Below are 18,719 nucleotides of genomic sequence, written 5' to 3'. Positions count from 1 at the left end.
GGTATAGCCAAGACATGGAAGCAACCCAAATGTCCATCAACAGATGAATGGATAAAGAAAATGCGGTACACACACACACAGAGAGAAATATCACTCAGCCATAAAAAATGAAACCATGCCATTCACAGCAACACAGATGGACCCAGAGACCATCATACCAAGTGAAGCAAGTCAGATAAAGACAAACACCAAACAACACTGCCTACACATGGAATCCAAAAACAACGATCCAAACGAACCCGACCACAAAAGAGAGACAGACTCATTGACCCAGAAAGCAAACCCAATGACGCCTTTTCCAGGCCACGGGGGAGGGACAAATAGCACAATTGTTTTTTTCCCAGCACCAAGAGCTGCTCCAACCATTTTCACGCCCAGGAACCTGTGTCTGCCCTGAATCAGCCAGAGAGGTGAACCCTTGTCCAGAATAAGAGCAACTGTTCTTACTTAGCACCAATGGTGTGCCAGGCCCCACTTCCAGATGAAGGAAAAACAGATGCTCAGAGGTGCAGTGATGGAGTTGGAATTTGAACCCGGATCTGCTGGCCATCACAGCTGTAACCCCAACCCTAGCACTGCTTCAGGTCTGGGACTGTACCAGCCCTGCAGGGCGGCAAGGAGGCGTCAGTCAAGTCTCAGGCAGGTGTGCAAACCCAGCCATCACCAGAGAAGCAGCACACACAGGCTGGAGGGAGCTGAACCGCCCGCTGCCTAGAGGGGCCCTTCCTGCTTCCGAAGTGTCCCCAATCCCCTTTCCATTTTTCTTTGGTGGTGGTGGTTTAGTTGTTAAGTCATGTCCGACTCTTGTGATCCCATGGACAGAGGAGGCTGGCAGGCTACAGTCCATGGGATTCTCCAGGCAAGAATACTGGAGTAGGTTGCTATTTCCTTCTCCAGGGGATCTTCTTCTCAACCCAGGAATCGAACCCTGGTCTCCTGCATTGTAGGCAGATTCTTTACCAACTAAGCTACAAGGGAAGCCCTTCATTTTTCTTTGACTTCCAACAACCTCTCAAGTCAGGATGGTGATTATAGTTCCCAGCTTATAGATTCAGAAGCTGAGGTTCAGAGAGGGGAAGCCACTGGATACCCACGGGGCCTGGGTGCCTAAGAGACCAGGCCTTTTCCGATTATATGTCCAGCCTCCTGGGACACCTCGGATCCCATGGTACAGAGCACCCAAGGATGGTAGGGGGAGATGCTTTTACCCTCTTGGTGCCGTGGGAGCAGTTATTCATCCTCCGGGAGCCCCCAGTCTAGAGGTCACAGTTCAGTTCCTGGCGCCAGAAACAGGGCGCCACTGAGCTAAGTAAGAAAACAGGAAACTCATCGCATTACTCCCTTAAAACATTTTCTTTCTCTCTTTGCATCAGATCCTCACCACGTCCTAACGACATAGGCAGGGTAGATGGGGGGAACAAGGCTTATCAGGAAAGCCGTTCTGAGCTGTCACAGCCAGCAAGTCTGGTTCAAGTCCCAGCTCCATCACTTCCTGGCTGTGTGATGCTGGTCAGTTCCTGCATCAGAGAGCCTGCTGCCTTCTCCTTCTAACATCTCTCTCCCATTTAGGAGACCCCAGAGGCAGGCCGGGCACTGAAATGTGACGTCCCTCCTCTTGCATGTGCATACGCAGTCGTGTCCGACTCTTTATGACTCCGCGGACTGTAGCCCGCCAGGCTCCTCTGTCCATGGAATTCTCCAGGCAAGAATGTTGGAGTGGGTTACCATTTCCTTCTCCAAGGGATCTTTCCAACCCAGGAATCAAACCCAGGTCTCTTGCATGGCAGGCAGATTCTTCACCATCTGAGCCACCAGGGAAGCCAAGAATACAGGAGTAGCTTGCCGTTTCCCAGTCCAGGTTAGCTTCCCAACCCAAGGAATGAACCCGCATCTCTTTCGTCTCCTGCATTGGCAGGCGAATTCTTTACCTCTGTGCCACCTGGGAAGCCCATACCTGATCTTACTTTCATCCATATTAACCAACTGAGAGCTAGATACAATTGTCCCCCTTCCCAGGTGAGGGGAAAAGGCCCAGGGGGCCGTGGTGATGATGATCCAGGGTTACACTGATGGGAGATGCAGAGCCAGGCCCTCACAGGGCTCCACGTGGGGCCTACCCGGGGGTCACCCCCGTTCCAGACCCTTCCCACCACAGCTCACCCAGGAGCCCTCCCCACACCCACTCAGCTCTCAGGCCCGAGATGCCCTTTATAGCTCCCTACTCACCGGCCCAACGAATCGATACGAGGCTGCAGCAGTGTCACCTTGGACTCCCGAGCAGTACACCGTGGGAGCAGCTATTCATTCTCCGGGAGCCCCCAGTTTAGAGGTCACAGTTCAGCAATGTCTGGGCTGGGAAGGGTTCTTTGACCAGCTCTTCCCAAATGTCCCAGACCACAAAAATCACTTTGGGTGATTGCAGAAAAGTCCTGCTCCCAAATGGTACCCAGGGAGGTATATAGCCTAGCAAGTGTATGAGGGAACTTTATGGGGTGATGGAAGTATTCTTTACAATCATCTGGGAGGTAAAGTGTATAAATACGTAAAAATTCATCCAGGGGCTAATAACCCCCACCTTGCCTGAATTGTGGGCTTCCCTTGTGGCTCAGCTGGTAAAGAATCCGCCTGCAGTGGGGGGACCTGGGTTCAATCCCGGGGTTGGGAAGATCCCCTGGAGAAGGGAAGGGCTACCCACTCCAGTATCCTGGCCTGGAGAATTCCGTGGACTATAGTCCATGGGGTCGCAAAGAATCGGACACGACTGAGTCACTTTTACTTTCATTTTGCCGGAATTGTGAATTGTTAGGTGAGAAAGGTCTGCCAATATTTGAGTTTAGGAAACATTGGGAAAGAAAAGGTGTCCTGGGGATGGCTGCATTCAAATTTTAAAAGAAATTAAAGAGACATAACAACCTCCCCCCGCCTAATTAATTCTTAGCCCCCACCCCCACCTCAAACCTACTCAGAATCTCCCAGGGCAGGGCCTGGCAAGTCATCCCACGAGCAGATTAATTTGAGAAACACTGCCTTGGAGATGATCCCATTGCCCAGATGGGAAGATTAAGGCCTAAAGAAGACAAAAGACTTACCCCAGGTCTCCCGGCTGCTCCTCCCCATAGACATGCACTGAGAATAATCAGAACCAGCCCGGAGCCAGTGCCTCTGGGCTGTGAGCTGGGCCTTCTTGGCTTTTTCAAGGAACTGTGACTGAACAGAAGGGCTAAATGTTCCCAGTGCTTCCGATGGGGGGCGTGGGGAACGGGATGGGAGCTGGAGGGGGTCTGGCACCACCAGACTGGGCTGCAGCAGCTGCCTGGGGAGAGGAAGCCGCCGAAGATCAGCCCAGGAACACTTCAGCTGCAGGGTCAGAGAGAGGGGACACGGAATCGCTCTCGCAGCCAAGCCCAGCGTCCCTGGCAAGCCTTGCTGGCTGGGAGTTTATTCATTCAGGACGGAAGTTATTTACGGTTGCTGCCATAAAGCAGCCTCTGGGTGAAGGGCTCTGGAAGGAATGTGTGGTGGTCAGAGTGGGCTGCAGGTCAGACCCAAGGACAGACTTCCTTGGGAGGGTGGCGGGCCAGGTGCTGGGATAGAGTGAGACCTCTAGCCACTGCTGACAGCACCCCATCTTGGCAGAAAATGACACGGGAGTGCCTGGGGAGGCGTGGTGTCAGCCCTGCCTGCTGCCAAGCCGTGGCATCTTCAGAGCTGTAATAAGATGCCAGCTTTCTCTCCACCACCACCTCCACCCCCCCACCCCTGCGCCCAGGCACCTCCAGCCTCAGCCCCTCTGCACACTGCGTTCCCTGGCCTGGAACAGGTCTTGAATGTTCCCTGCTGTCCACCCGAAGAAGTCCTCCCATCACCCTTCCCCCCTTGACCTCAGCTCTGCTGGGCCGCCCAGCACCCCCGTGTAGGACCTGGCGGGAGTTACAGCTCCTCCCCTAGAAGCTGGGTGCTCAAGACCTGGAGCACATTTATCAGAATCTTAGAGATCCACAGGTGGTCGCTCCTTACCACGGGGTGAGTGCCTAGCGAGCAGGGATCTTGCTCTGTGGATGGCAGCCGCCCCGTGGCTGGCAGAGCCCCAGCGCACAGCTGGCCGGCCGGGCAGGAATGTGGGTAGGCCGGTGGAAGGGTGGCAGGTCAATGCTGAGGGACTGAGGAGGCGGCTCTGCAGCAGGAAACAAGCCCAGGAGCCAGGGCTCCAGGTTCAGACCCCGCTCCGCCCCTCTCAAGCCCGGGGGATGGGGGCGGGCTCAGGGCCAGTGAGCCCACCCCTGGAGCCTCAGGCGTCTCATCGGCAAAGGGGGAGACTGAAGCCACAGGGTCGTTGTAAGGATTGTATGAGTTGATACACAGGACGTGGCAAGCGGGCAGTGAGTGTCGCCTGGCAGCCACGGCCGCTGGGCAGCGTGGGGACGGACTCGGAGGCGAGTGGGCAGGCGAGACGCTGGCGCTGAGAACACACAGACCCTCCCCTGCCCACTCAGCCAGCGGTCACTTCCCCCCGGGCGCACCACAGACCGCCCGCCCGGGAGGTCCGGGAGCTCTTTCTCGCTCTAAGACTCCAGAAACCGAAAAGCCTGCCTGGCTACTGGGCACCTCCAGCCGGGGGAGGGGTTAGTTAAGACGTGGAGGTTCCAGTTCTCAGAGTCAAGGGGTGCCGCGTGTCCTGAGGACCAGATCCGCCTGTCTGTCTCTCTCTCACAGACACACCACCCAGCTGGGGACCTGCCACTTTCTTTCCCTCTTGAAGCAAAAAGAGACCACCTTGGGTCAGCGGGGAAGCTTCCATGGAGCGGGGAGGAGGAGAGCCAGGCTGGAAGGATGGTAAAGTTAAAATGAATAGAGAGAGCGAGCGGTCCACACAGGGAACCCGAAAACGCAAAGGCAAGGAGGTAGCAATGTGGCATCTAGAGGTCGGGGCGGGGGCGGAAGGCAGGGGACCATTGGTGACAGAGGACAGAGTCAGCCAGGACAGACCACAGAGCACTTTGCTCCCCGAGGTCAGCGGGGTCAAGGGCAGGCGCTCGGCAGGCCCCACCTGACTTACATGCCTCTTGCTGACCCATTTCACAGATGAGGACTCTGAAGCTCAGATGGTCTGCCGCTCACCCAAGGCCACACGGCAGAGCTGGAACTGAAAGCCTCAAGGATCTGAGTTCTAGAGCTGTTGGTTTTTCTGCGGCTCTCTGGGGCGCCTGGCCCAGTCTGGGTGCCACACACTGGCTCCGCGGGCAAAGGACTGAAGCCAGTCAAGGTTCAACCGGAGGGAGGAGAGCTGGCAGCAGGGAGGTGGGGGAGGGAGAGGGCAGGGCCCAGAGGAGGAGGCCTGGGGACGCCGTGCCCGGGGAGGCCAGAGCGCCTGGGCAGGGGAGGGTCCGGGATGCTCTCACACGGGCTCTCACCCTCCCACGGGAAGGACGTGTTCCCGGGCCACCCTGCTCAGGGCCAAGCCTGGGAGCTGAGCGGCACGGGGATGGGAGGTGTGTTTTATATCCGAGCTGTTTACCGTCTCTTGCCCTTGGGCACCCCACTCAGCACTCACAGCGGGAGCCCCTCTGGTACCAGAAGATGAGCTGTCCACGCTAACTTTCACAGCGGACAAGAAACAAAAGCCACAGAGAGGGTGTGCAACCTCCCCAGGGTCACACAGCGATGAACAGAAGGAACAGGTCTCCCCACCAACCAGCTAAGATTTCTGGGGCTATTATGGGAAGCACAGGGCAGTCTGTGATGCACAGCATGGATGCCAGCGTCTTGGAATTCCAAACATTAGTGATTCCTGTCAACTGAAAAGAACATTTCAAATTGAGCCTATTCTAGAAAAATCCTTATTTTACACACTTGGTCATTACATTTGTGATAAAAATAGCATATCTTTTCATAGCTCTTACTGCGTGCCAGACATTGTTCTAAACACTTCACCTATATTAATTCATTCAGTCTCCACAATAGCTTACTAGGTAGGCACTATGATTACACCCAGCTTGTTCAGTTCAGTCGCTCAGTTGTGTCCAACTCTTGTGACCCCATGGACTGCAGCATGCCAGGCCTCCCTGTCCATCACCAACTCCCGGAGTTTACTCAAACTTGTGTGCATTGATGCCGTACACCCAACTTCCAGGTAACAAAAGAGAAGCACAGAGAGCTTAAACACCTGATCCAAGATCACACAGCCAGAACGCGACCAAGTCAAGAACTCAACATCGCTTGTGGATGTTCCTGTCTCCCAGGGCCAAGTGTAAACTCCTGAAGCAATCAGGAAGGTTAAAAGAAACCGCGTCTTTTCTACCCGCAACGCGTACGTGATATGTGTGTGGGTGAATGGAAGACACACAGCTACCACCTGACTCACATTCACCATACGCTCTTCCTGACTGTGCACCTCAGCCCCTGCAGGAGGGCTTCTTACCCCGACTTCCTGAAAGACAGGTGAGAGGACTTGCCCCAGGTCACACTGAGTCCAAGTCTTTGATCACAGGAGGCCTGTCGGGCAGAGGGGACCACCCAGGGTGTGCGGGGTGGGGGGGGAGGGGTGGACCTCGGTTGGAGGCCTGGCTCCACCCCTGGACACACCCCTCCTCCCCCACCTCGGCTGGCTCTCCTGCAGGACCCTGGACCACCGTGGCTGCTCTCCCTGCCTGCCCCCCGCTGCCCCACGTGCCCTGGCAGCCTTCCCCAAGGAGAAGAAACCTCCATTCCACAGACGGCCCCACACAGGCCCTGAAAGTGGGGGCGCTGAGGCGGCTCTGAACTTCAGAGAGATGGACCATGAACTTGTAACCTTCTGGGTGGCAGCCAACACAAGCAGTATCCCCGGGTGGCCTGTGTCTGGTTTCTCCAGTGCCCAGCTCCCGTCGGAACAGGAAGGGCACGGATGTTCCCAGAGACAGGTCTCACTGCCCCGGGCCCACGGTAACAGCGCTCCTCACATTCCCAGGGAACCTTCCAGCGGCTGGTGGCTCCGGGCACTCCTGCACTTGATATCCCTGCTACTCTGGGAGGGCGGGAATGCACCCTGCACCTGGGCAGAAAATATGGGCCTGCAGAGGTGAGGGTCCCAACCAAGGGGAGCACGGCGGAGCAGAGCCCCCATCACTGGTTGGCTTTGTGACCTTGGGCACGTCACTTGCCGTTTCTGGGCCTCAGTTTTCTCACGGGTCCAAAGGCAACCATCATAGTGCGTACCTGTATCACTGGGCTGATCATCAGAACGAATTTCACAACAAACAGTAAGACAAAGACCCAGGGCTTGGCCCATATTAAACACTCAAAGTAAATGTTAGCTAGTAGGAGAAGCGAGAACAAGCGTGCCGGGCACTGAGTGCTTCCCAGGCCTTCCCTCGTCTAACCCTCCCGACACCACACGGTACGGGCGATCGTCGCTCCCGCTGCACAGAGAAGTTCAGTGGCTCGGCCAGGGCCACACAGCTGTCAACAGGAGGACCACTATGAAGAGGGAAGGGAAGCTCAATGGATGAAGCACCTACTACGTGCCAGGAGCTTTTTGTTCAGCCTTCCAAGAACCCGGCCAGGTGGGAATTACCAGCTCGGGTCAGAAGAGAAAACTAAGGCTCAGAGAACTAAGGCAGGGGGTGCAGAGTCACACCGCAACCACGTGGGAGAGCTGGGATGCAGGCCAGGCATGTCTGGCTCCGAATCCAGGGCACTGGCTCTCCCAGCTCAGTCACATGCAGGACAACTTCCATCAGAGTCACCATCACGGACAGCAGATCCCGATGCCTCAGCCACCCCCAGGACAGGAAGCCCTGCGTCAGTGTGCCCTGTGACGTGTGTGTGTGTGTGTGTGTGTGCGCACACGTGCATGCAGCAGCGTCCTGAAAGTGCGCAAAGCAGGGCTCCTATTGTGCGTGCGTCCAGCCCCGTGACCGCTCCTCACGTCAGGCTGCTGCCTCTGTCCCCAGACCGGCTCCTCCTGGGCCTCCACGTGACTGCAGCCTCCTCAAGACCTCTCCCGCCTGGAAGAGGCACTTAAGGGGGGCTTTCAGCCACACCGGCCCCCTCCCTCCGGGGTCAGCCCCTTGGGTTTGTAAGTTTACACAAAGGGGCTGAGACGCGTGGTGACTGCTCAGAGTTACAAGTCAGAGTCCTGGCAGGTTACTCAAGGGCTGTTCTCGCACCTGTCAAGCAGGGACAATAAATGCCTCTCCACTTCCAGTAATGGCTTCTTGAGAGAGAAGGCGCTCTACAGACTGTCAAGAGCTATGCAGGTTTCTGTTTCTGTGGCTTTCTGCTGTCTCCCCTTCTGAGAACTGAGAACCACCTGGATGGTGTGACATGAGGGTGGGGGGCTATGGGGAGGTGCGCTGTGTGGAGCCTGAAGATGAAGCAAGCTCTCAGCAGGTGGAATAGAGAGATGCAGAGAATCTGACTCTTTGATGACACTGCTTGAGCCCCTGGATACAGCCATGCCTGAAACCTACCTCTGAACATCCAAGTTACATGAGCTAATTACCTCCCCCTATTGCTTACCTTGGATTTTCTGTTATTTGGAACATAGAACCTGAGCTCAGAACTCCAGTTTAGCCCATTTTTCTCAGCTGCTTACATTGTAAACAACCACATCATGTCACTCAGCTAGTTGTCTCTATCAAAGGAAAAAATCTTGCAAACGAGTTAAGGACAGATCAGTAAGTTTCAAGTGGATGATAAAATGAGGCCAACTGATACAAGTTAGGTCTTTGTGGAATCTATTAACTTGTAGAATCGTAGAAAGTCCATGGGGAGGGTTTGCCTAAAAGCCCTACTACATGCAAGACTCAGACCGTCCGCTTCCAACAGGTTGTTGTCAGTTGAGTTTAACAACTCTTTGACCACCTGGTTCCAAGTGTCTACTATGTGCCTGGTCCTATGCTGAGGGCCACAGGTACAATCAGCCTTCCAGGCCCTTTGGTCTAACGATGCTAGGTCACCAAACACATTTTCACTATATTTTACACAAAGCCCTAGGAGGCTGGCCTACAAGGGGGAAACTGCTGCACCCATTTCACAGAGAAGGAAATAGAGACTCAGAGGGGTGTAGTGACTTGCCCAACTGCTAAAGAGGGGCAGGGCCAGGCCAAGCCTCTGGATCTGTCTGGCTCCAACCCAGTGCCTTTTCTCCCAGCCTTTTGGATGGTAAGGATGGTGCTGGGACTGACATTTCTTTGAGGTAGTTTGTTCCACTTAGGGGCAATCAGAGGGCTTCGCTGGTGGCCCAGTGGCAAAGATGCAGGAGATGCGGGCTTGATCCCTGAGTTGGGAGGATCCCCTGGAGGAGGCAATGGCAATCCACTCCAGTATTCTTGCCTAGAAAATTCCATGGACAGAGTGACTGGTAGGATGCAGTCCATGGGGCCACAAAGAGGAGGCCATGACCGTGCAACTGAGCATGCCTGCACAGGGCAATCAGAGTGGTTTAAAAAGCTAAAGAAAGCAGGGAAGCCTAGTATCATGGGCTTCCTGTTTGTCCTGAGGGTCTTGGCTCCGTGAGAAGCCCCAGTACTCAGGCCCATCCGGCTTTACAGGGCTCTCCTACAGGGCTCACTTCCTGCAGGCTGTGGCCAGAAAGGGTTCAGCCACCACCCTAAAATCCAGGCTCCAAACGCTTTCATGGGCAGCCCGTGGCATCCCAAGTGAGCTGTCCTATTGCCTCTGCCCAGCATCTTTAAGATCCAACTGATACAGCCTCAACATCCATCATTTGACCACTGCTTACTGAGCACCTACTATATACCAGGGGCAAATCCCTGCTGGGGGGGGGGGGGGTGAGCAGACAGCAAGAAAATAAGTAAAATCAGTAGGATAATGCAGGAAAATAAGTAAAATCAGTAGGTAATGGTAAGTGAGATGGAGAAATAGAAGGCAGGGAGGGGAGGTGGTATTTGCGGGGGAGTTTTTGTTGTTGTTTTGGGGTGGGGTTGTTTTTCTGCAGTTTTATTTATTTATTTATTTGCAGTTTTAAATAGAGAGATCAGAGAAGGTCTCACCAGGAAAACATCTCACTGGAGCCTTGCAATAATCCACACAGTTGAGAACTGCAAACAAGGAAACCAAGACTTCAGGACTAAAAAGTCCACACACGCCAATCTAAGCAGCCATGGAGCTGAGATTCTGGTGCACTGATACTTCTCCCTTACCAAAGGTTACTAGCAGCCCTTTGCAGCCACATGTTCAAACCTGCAAGAGTAAACAGCAGGGCTGGGGTCAGCCCCGGTGCCACACTCTGGAACCGCCTTTCAGCAAGACCTACAACTGCTTCCGCAGGCCTCGCTCTCCAGCGTCAGCTCCGGGCTTGTTGAATCTCAGTTCTCCTCTTTGCTGACTCAATGTCCTCTAAGACTATTGCGCTCCTTCCCAGAGCCCCTCTGGCTCTCTCTCTCAGGTCACTTGAGCCACTAATTGTCCAATCCACCCTCGTTCTGTCTCCTCAATTAACTTCTGGCCCATCACGAAACCTGTATTTGCATGAAACCTACAAAAGACATCTTGTGGAAGGCCTAGAGCAGGCAGACAGCTGGCATACGTGTGGTATGGGGAGGGGGCATTCTCACCGAGTTTTCCCATCTGGATTTGTTCAATAATCTCCCAAACCTCAGACTAATCTTTCTGAATATGAGGCAGAGTCGGAAAGGCCTTGGCCTTGGAGAAGCTGGATACAAGGTTAAGTCCTGGCGGTACGGCTTTGAAAGTGATTTTATGTCTGAGGCTGCAGTTTCCTTATCTGTAAGACAGGGTTACAGATTCTCATTTTGCAAGGTTTTTAAAACATCCTGATTTTGCAAGGCTGTTTTAAAGATGAAATGCAATGGAGAGTTATCTGTTAGGCAATAATATTGGGTAGTATTTTTAAAAAATTTAGATAGAGCCTGGCAGACAAACATCAAGATTTCATGGACTGGAATGAAGAAAGGTCCGTGTGATGGTGAACCACCACCGTCAGCACGGTGACAGCTGCATTCATTCGGCTCCTACACCCCGAGGGAGGCACCCTTAGGATCGACCTTATTAGACAGAAGTTGGGGGGAAAGCATAGCGACTGAGTAACTTGCCTATGGTCACAGAGCAGACAAGTGGCAGAGCTGGGATTACGAACCCAAATCGTCCAAGCCCGAAGTGTAAGCTCTTAACCACTATGCTAGGTTAGCAAATGAGGTTTCACGAGCTGACCTAGCTACTCATTGAAACACAGAGATTAAGTAAGTCAGAACCTTCATTCTTAACCACTGTATTAGGGGAAACGCTGACTGAAACTGCTCACCCCAGCCAGGCACTGCAGTAACCGCTTATGTGAGCTATTTTACAACACGTCCTGGTAAGCAACACGGAACTAACAAGTCACACCAACCAGAAGCATTCGGGAAAGGTCAAGAGGAGGCGCCACGTGTCCTACCCACCTCTCAGAATCCTCCTCGTCGGAATCCGTTTTGGCTGGGCAATGTGTGCACCACCCGTCATGTTCAGGTCATTATTGATATTACCAGGTAGAATGCCCTCACCGGGTCAGTTAATAATGTCTGCTCTGACTCTGGCCATAAATATAAGTTTTCTTCTGTGATTCAAGGTCAATCAGACCAACGAGCGAAATTTCAGCCAAGGAATAAAATCTCCCACAATTATGGGATGGATTTATGTAGAAAACACCAGGCGATAGTAATTTAAGTTTAAAGTTGCCTCTATGTTGGGAACAATTAAATCATCCTAAGGATAATCAGTCTAGTAACACTAGGAACTGGACTGTGTGCCTTGTGGACAATGCACGCTCAGTCGCTTCAGTCATGTCCAGCTCTTTGGGGCCCTGTGGACTGTAGCCCACCAGGCTCCTGTGTCCATGGAGATTCTCCAGGCAAGAATACTAACTAGAGTGGGTTGCCATGCCCTCCTCCAGGGGATCTTCCTTATGGACAATGCCAAAACATAATTTCCTTGAAAGATAAGGATTGGTACAGAATAGACTAAATTAGATGACCTGGAATATATTGGGCTGCACCTAATGGAAGTTTTGGCTCAATTCTTACTTATGACTTTACTAATACTGCTAGCTATGTTATTTGTATTTTATCTTTTACAAAATTGCTATTTCCTACATAATAAAATGTTTGACTGAGCCTCTGATAAAATGATGACATGTAGATCCATGAGCTCAATGACTGTAACAGTGTCTAACTCTAGATATGAGAAGAAGCAACAAGAGGGAATATTTTCCTGTATCATAAGAGGCTAGTAAAGATAGGTGGTCTGGAGCTTTTTGGCACTGTTAATGAGGCCTAGTCCAATAGTACATTGAATGGTCTGTCAACGAAATCTTTGCCAGACCCAGGGAATAAGCATTCCCGGCACCATGGGATATAAATGGTCATGAAATGAGCCCCCAAACCATGGTCAAATTTATGACCATGAACGGAGTCTGCTGACTGGAAATCGGCACTTGTCATCTACCTCTGCAAAGATTAAATTACTGCAGCTGCTGACCTTCAACAGCCTCTTGAAAGTAGTTCAGGGTGGAGATCAGGAATGAGGCACTTGGTACTCTGGGAAAAATTGGAAGAAGAGGCCTTCAAATAGTTATTTCCAGGAGAAGACTTTATGAGTCCCAATTCTGGCATCTTCTCATACCTAGAGAAATACTAACATCATTAATGGTGACATCTGCTTTGGCTATTAAGAAGAATATTACAATTAAAAGTAAAAATGGAGTAACTGTGACTCAGACATCCAAAGAAATAACTAGATGACGCTACGGTTGTAACTTAAGGCTAGTCCTTGTGTTGCTAAGAAACTGTTTGCTGAGCTGTGTCAGACTTGGATGCCACCAGATGTTCTCAAAACAATGTCTTCTGGCCACTAGTAACTGCAACCTTACTTTTTAAAGGTCTTCTCTTGTAACTATTACATTTTTAGACAAGGAAATTGCTTTAGATCATACATTAACAAAAAGAAGAGACATATATGATGACCAATAGCACCTTTTATCTATATGTTAATATTACATTTAAAGTTAAAACCTACTTAGATGAGTTTCCCCAAAATACCAGGTCCAGACTGGGTTTCAGGCTTACTTTCCTGAAAAGAAATGAGATTTACTCTATTAAAATTCCACTTGTCACTCCTCCAACTACCTTTAATTGGGTCGGTTACACCACCATGGCAGACCAAGCAATTGAGGTTTTAATCATATAAGACTCAGATCCAAGACTTGCAACTCAGAAAAACTTACAGTTCAGAGTCGATTCTTCAAATCGAGGCAGCACCATGCCACATTTTGACAGGAAGTTGCCAGAGCCGTAGTGGCCCAGTTCCCTGAATTAAAACTGAGCAGAACTCTGTGGGCCTTTGCAGTACAGAGCCCTTCTGGGTCCTCTATTTCTTTATATCCTTGTAGGGAATAGGCTTCATTCGGCCTCCTTGACCTTTCCTGAGTTCTCTGGAACTCAGATGCAAACAGCGGCTGATAAGCGAAGGGAGAAGATACAGAAACAGGGGAGAGCATTCAAGAGGTGGCAGAGCCTTGGGGCAGGATCCCAGTGCCCACTCAACAAACACGCATAACAATATCTTTGAGAACCGGGGGCCCCCATCCAGGTGGAGATGGTAACTTCAAGCTGAATGTTAGACGCCTGGAGCACTGCCCTATTACTTCACCATCAACAAATCAGAAGAAAATCACACCCTGAAGCCCTTCGCCTTCCTTTCCTGGGGCCTGGTGATGACCATCCTGTTAGGCCTCCTGTTATGTTCTCCGTTTCATCTCCGATGGGGTCAAATAGTTTCAGGCTAAATTGTCACCACGAGGGTGAGTGTTGGTTTTGGGCACAGAATACCTATATGCAGATCATGTGGAGAGAGACTTCTATCTACGAGGCAGGACGACAGCCATCTTAGCTGGAAGGAGTTACAGAAGAAAGGGATTGCTGCTCCAGTTCCCAAGAAGTATCTTGAGTAGGAACTGAAGTCTCTCAGCAGGGAGTTGTTAGGGGAAACACAAAACTGGCCAAGCACCATAGTTACTATTTGCATAAGTTACTTTATGACAGGAGGTCCTGGCAAGGAACACGGAACTAACACGCTACTACCACCTGGAAGAATTTGGGAAAGGTCAAAAGGAGATGTCACATGTCCTACTAGCCCTCCAGAGTCCTCCGTGTTCCACGTGGAATCCATCGTGGCTTGAGCAATGCGAGTACCATCAGGAAAGACTCTGAGTCAAAATGGTTGGTCAGAGACAACCTGGAAATGAATCCCACCACCATAAAACCCAAGACTGCAAGCCATGTAGTGGAGCAGTCCTCCTGGGTTCCCAATAAAGCCTCTTGCCTGGTCAGCACGTGTGTCTCCTCAGACAATTCATTTCTGAGTGTTAGACAAGAGCCCACTTCCAGAACCTGAATGAGGTCACCCACTTCCTGAAACAACTGTACCAGCTTGTCAGAGCTGAAAGGGGCTCTAAAATAATCTAACTCAATACTCTCATTTTTTCCCAGCAGGGGTCCAGAGAGGTAGTGAGACTTTCCCAAAGTCACACAGTCAGTTACCTGAATAGGATGGGCATCTGGTTTCCTAACTCTAGAGCCCCATGCTCCTAATGAGTATCACACTGCCCACGAGAGGCCTTCAGGAAAAGAATCTTGAGGATGTACCAGAATTTTTCCAGCAGAAGTGCAGGGAAGACAGACTAACTAGAGTGAACAGCAGCACATGTGAAGTCTGGAGGTCAAAGTCCTTCTTTTAGGGAACAGTGAGTTGCTAGTTGCATGCAAAGGTTGGGGCAGGAACAGATGATAAAGCTGACTTTTCATATTAAACCAAATTTCATATTTCCACATGGTCCTTCTATTGTGTAATGCTGTTCTAATACAGTTTCTTATACTGTTTTACATTGCCAATATCTTTCCTTATCTATTTTGTATGCTCCTGATGCTAATTAAAAATTCTGGGTCTTTCTGTCCCAATGTGGCTGACTCCAGTGCCATCCTGAGTCAGTTCGCTATTTTTCTTTTGAAGTTTTGTGCTCCGGCTGGCGATGCAGTGGGGGTGCTGCACGTACTTTCCCTTGAAACAGTGAGGGAAGACATATGGCTCTGGGCCCCTTTCCCGAAAATCAACACCAGAGTAACAATAGAGCAAAACGTCACTATGCCTAAGAACTTGTGGAGGGAAGCGGAGTCTCCTGGGGAGGTGGAAGGGGGTGGGGGGTGGGGACGCAGCCGCCAGGAGAAGGGGTAGGGCCTGGAGCGGGCGTGGAGAACACCATGGAACAGAACACAGAGTTTGGGCTCTGCTCTTGCCTCTTTGCATCAAGACTTCCCCAGCACAACCCCTCCATCCCCCGCCCCAGCCCCCGCCCCCAAAACATGCCCACTTGCCATCAAGAAATGAAGGCCAGTATTCTCACTGGAACAGGCAGGGCCCAGGCAGACGGCCCAAGTGTCTGTCTGCTGGAGTAACATCAGGGCCACGGAGCAGGCACTAAGGAACTGCAGAAATCAAGAGCGAACTAACAGGCTGACAGTCACTCCGCCAGCCCTTCTCTTCCAGACCTGGAGGTTGGTGGACTCTGACCTAGGCAGACAGTCCCCTCCCCTGGCTGCTTCTTGCTAGCACTCAGAAAGTGAGGCTCAGGACTTCCCTGGTAATCCACTGGGTAAAAACCTGCCTGCCAATGCAAGGGACGTGGGTTCGGTTCCCAGGCTGGGAAGATTCCACACACCACGGCGCAACTAGACCCATGTGCCACGACCACTGAGCCCCGGCGTGCAGCAACTGGCCCCCGCCTGCCGCAACTAGAAAAAACCTGTGCACAGTGACGAAGGCTCAGCACAGCCAGAAATAAACCAAGTTTTAAAAAAGAGAAAGTGAGGCTCAGTCCCGTAGAGTTAGTTACTTGGTGGGGGTGGGGGGAGTTGTGATGCTAAACCCAGGAGGAACTATGCAATTCTGGCACCTGGGGGTCTCCACTCTGGGACCGGCCTCTCCTTGGGCTCAACCATGCTGACAGAGACCAGGGTCAGGCTTGGATTTTTATCCCAATATGCAGCACCAGACAGGCGAGCTGAACGTTCCCTTCCCCTGAGGAATGAGATTACGGGTTAAAGAACAGGGAATCCGGGGAGCACACCGCCTTCCAAAGAAAAACAAACTGATTAGAGATACCACTGGACCTGGCCAGGTTCAACAGATGGATTTTAAAACAAGAATTCTAAAACAAGCATTAGAAACACGTGAAAGAAATACAATATTAGTGAAATAAAAGAGAATAAGAAATTGTTAAAGGATCCAGGTGGAAATATTCCATATGAAAAACCAGTTGAAACAACAAATATAATAGGTAGAATGAATTATAGAACAGATACAGCATCTGAGCAATGAAATACGGAACTGGGATATCAGATGGAGGACTATCTCTAGGAAGCAGCCAGAAAGGATGAAGAAATAGAAAATATAAAAGAAATGGTAAAAGATTGGTTAAAAGTTAAACACCAACCCCCATCTTACTCTATCAATTTGAAATGGATCATAAATCTAATTATAAAAGTCAGAACTATAAAGCAATTATCCTTCAATTTAAAAAAATAAGTAAAGCCAGAACCATAATGCTTCTAGAAGATAATATAAGCAGAGATCTCTGTGACTCTGGGTAAGACAAGGAATCTTAAATTCATTTAAAAAATTGGTAAGTTGGACTTCACTCAACATTTAAAATTTCTACTCATCAGAAGATAGCATTGGGCTTCCCTGGTAGTCCAGTGGTTAATAATCCACTTTGCAATGCAAGGGACACCAGTTTCATCCCTGGTTCAGGAAGATCCCACATGCCACAGGGCAACTAAGCCCAAAGCGGTAACTACTGAAGCCTCCATGCCCAGAGGCTGTGCTCCATAACAAAGAATGGCCCCCGAGTGCAGCAACCAAGACCCACCATGGCCAAAAAATAAATAAATCTTAAAAAAAAAAGACATCATTAAGAAACTGAACAGATAAGATATATTCTAGAAAAGAATCTGCACAATACACATAGCTTACAAAAGACTTGTACCCAGGAAATAAAGAACTCCTGAAGTTGACAGGGTGGCTCAGTGGTAAAGAATCCACTTCCCAATGCGGGAGACGCAGGTTCGATCCCTGGTTGGGAAGATTCTCTGGAGGAGGAAATGGCAGCCCACTCCAGTATTCTTGCCTGGAGAATCCCATGGACAGAGGAACCTAGCGGGCTACAGTCCATGGAGTGGCAAAGAGTCAGACATGAATGAGCACACGCACACGAAGTTCCCAAGAAAATGATTAACTCTTCCTCCCCACGCCACACAACGGGCCAGAGACTTAACCATTGCAAAAAAAAGAAAACATACAAGTGACCAATAGCTCTAGGTACTTCACATCATTATCAGGTAAATAAAAATTAAAAAAACACCTCTCACATCCACCAGAATGACTAACACCAAGTCAACATGACAAAAACGTAGAAAAACTCATGATTGTGTAATAATCTTTTGAAAAAGAGTTTGTCAAACAAACATATACTTATGACACGATCAAGCAATTTCACTCCTAAGTATTTACACTCAAAGATTATAAAGCATTCAAAGGAACTTTATTCATAATATCCCCAAACTGGAAATAGTTCAAATATTCAGTAACTGAAGAATGAATAAACAATGGTGGTATGGTATAGCAATACAATGGAAAATCACTTGGTTAAAAAAAAGAGAGCTACCAAGGCAACAAACACAGATAAATATCAAAAGCATTATGCTAAGTGAAAGAAGCTAGACATAGAGAGTACTTGCTGTATGCTTTCATTTATGTGAAATTCTAGAAGAGGACTAATCTTATTTATGGTAAAAGGAATGGGAATAATGATTGCAATTTGGGAGGAAAAATAGACTGGAAAGGGGTATGAGGGAACTCGATAGAACATTTTTTAAAATCTTATTTTGGGGTTCTGTTTATAAGGTAATGTGATGGGTCAAAATACTACATTGACTGGGGGGGAAGGTCCATTTTCATTCCAATTCCAAAGAAGGGCAATGCCAAAGAATGTTCAAACTACCACACTATTGCACTCATTTCACAAGCTAGCAAAGAAACGCTCAAAATCCTTCAAGCTAGGCTTCAACAGTAATTGAATCAAGAACTTCCAGATGTACAAGCTGGATTTAGAAAAAGGCAGAAGAACCAGAGATCAAATCGCCAACATCCATTGATCATAAAAAAAGCTAGAGAATTCTGGAAAAACATCTACTTCTGCTTCATTGACTACGCTAAAGCCTGTGACTGTGTAGACCACAACAAACTGTGGAAAATTCTTAAAGACATGGGAATACCAGACCACCTGACCTGCCTTCTGTGAAATCTGCATGCAGGTCAAGAAGCAACAGTTAGAGCCGGACATGGAACAATGGACTGGTTCTAAATTGGGAAAGGAGTTCATCAAGGCTACATATTGTCACCCTGCTCATTTAACTTATATGCAGAGTACCAGGCTGGATAAAGCACAAACTGGAATCAAAATTTCAGGGAGAATTATCAGTAACTTCAGATATGCAGATAACACCACCCTTATGGCAGAAAGCAAAGAGGAACTAAAGAGCCTCTTGATGAAGGTGAGAGAGAGTGAAAAAGCTGGCTTAAAACTCAACATTCAGAAAATGAAGATCATGGCATCCTGTCCCATGAGTTCATGGCAAAACAGATGGGGAAACAATGGAAACAGTGAC

The 18,719-nt window shown here is 49.9% G+C and overlaps 1 protein-coding gene across 3 annotated transcripts in view; it reads right to left on the bottom strand.

Annotated features, from left to right (window-relative positions):
* The window catches only part of ALPL (alkaline phosphatase, biomineralization associated), a 61,317-nt gene that overhangs the window by 24,443 nt on the left and 18,155 nt on the right, over positions 1–18,719 (bottom strand). Inside the window, exon 1 of one of the 3 annotated variants that reach the window (XM_061148107.1) lies at positions 3,090–3,185. The exons of the other annotated variants lie outside the window; for them this stretch is intronic. The gene's annotated coding sequence lies outside the window, so the exon portion shown is untranslated. Of the gene's footprint in view, positions 1–3,089; positions 3,186–18,719 lie in introns of those variants that run through there. 3 annotated transcript variants of the gene reach the window in all.

Source organism: Dama dama, chromosome 8 (assembly GCF_033118175.1).
Source record: "Dama dama isolate Ldn47 chromosome 8, ASM3311817v1, whole genome shotgun sequence".
NCBI lineage: Eukaryota > Metazoa > Chordata > Mammalia > Artiodactyla > Cervidae > Dama > Dama dama.
Note: the sequence above shows the minus strand (reverse complement) of the source record. Positions and strands in the feature narration are given on the sequence as shown.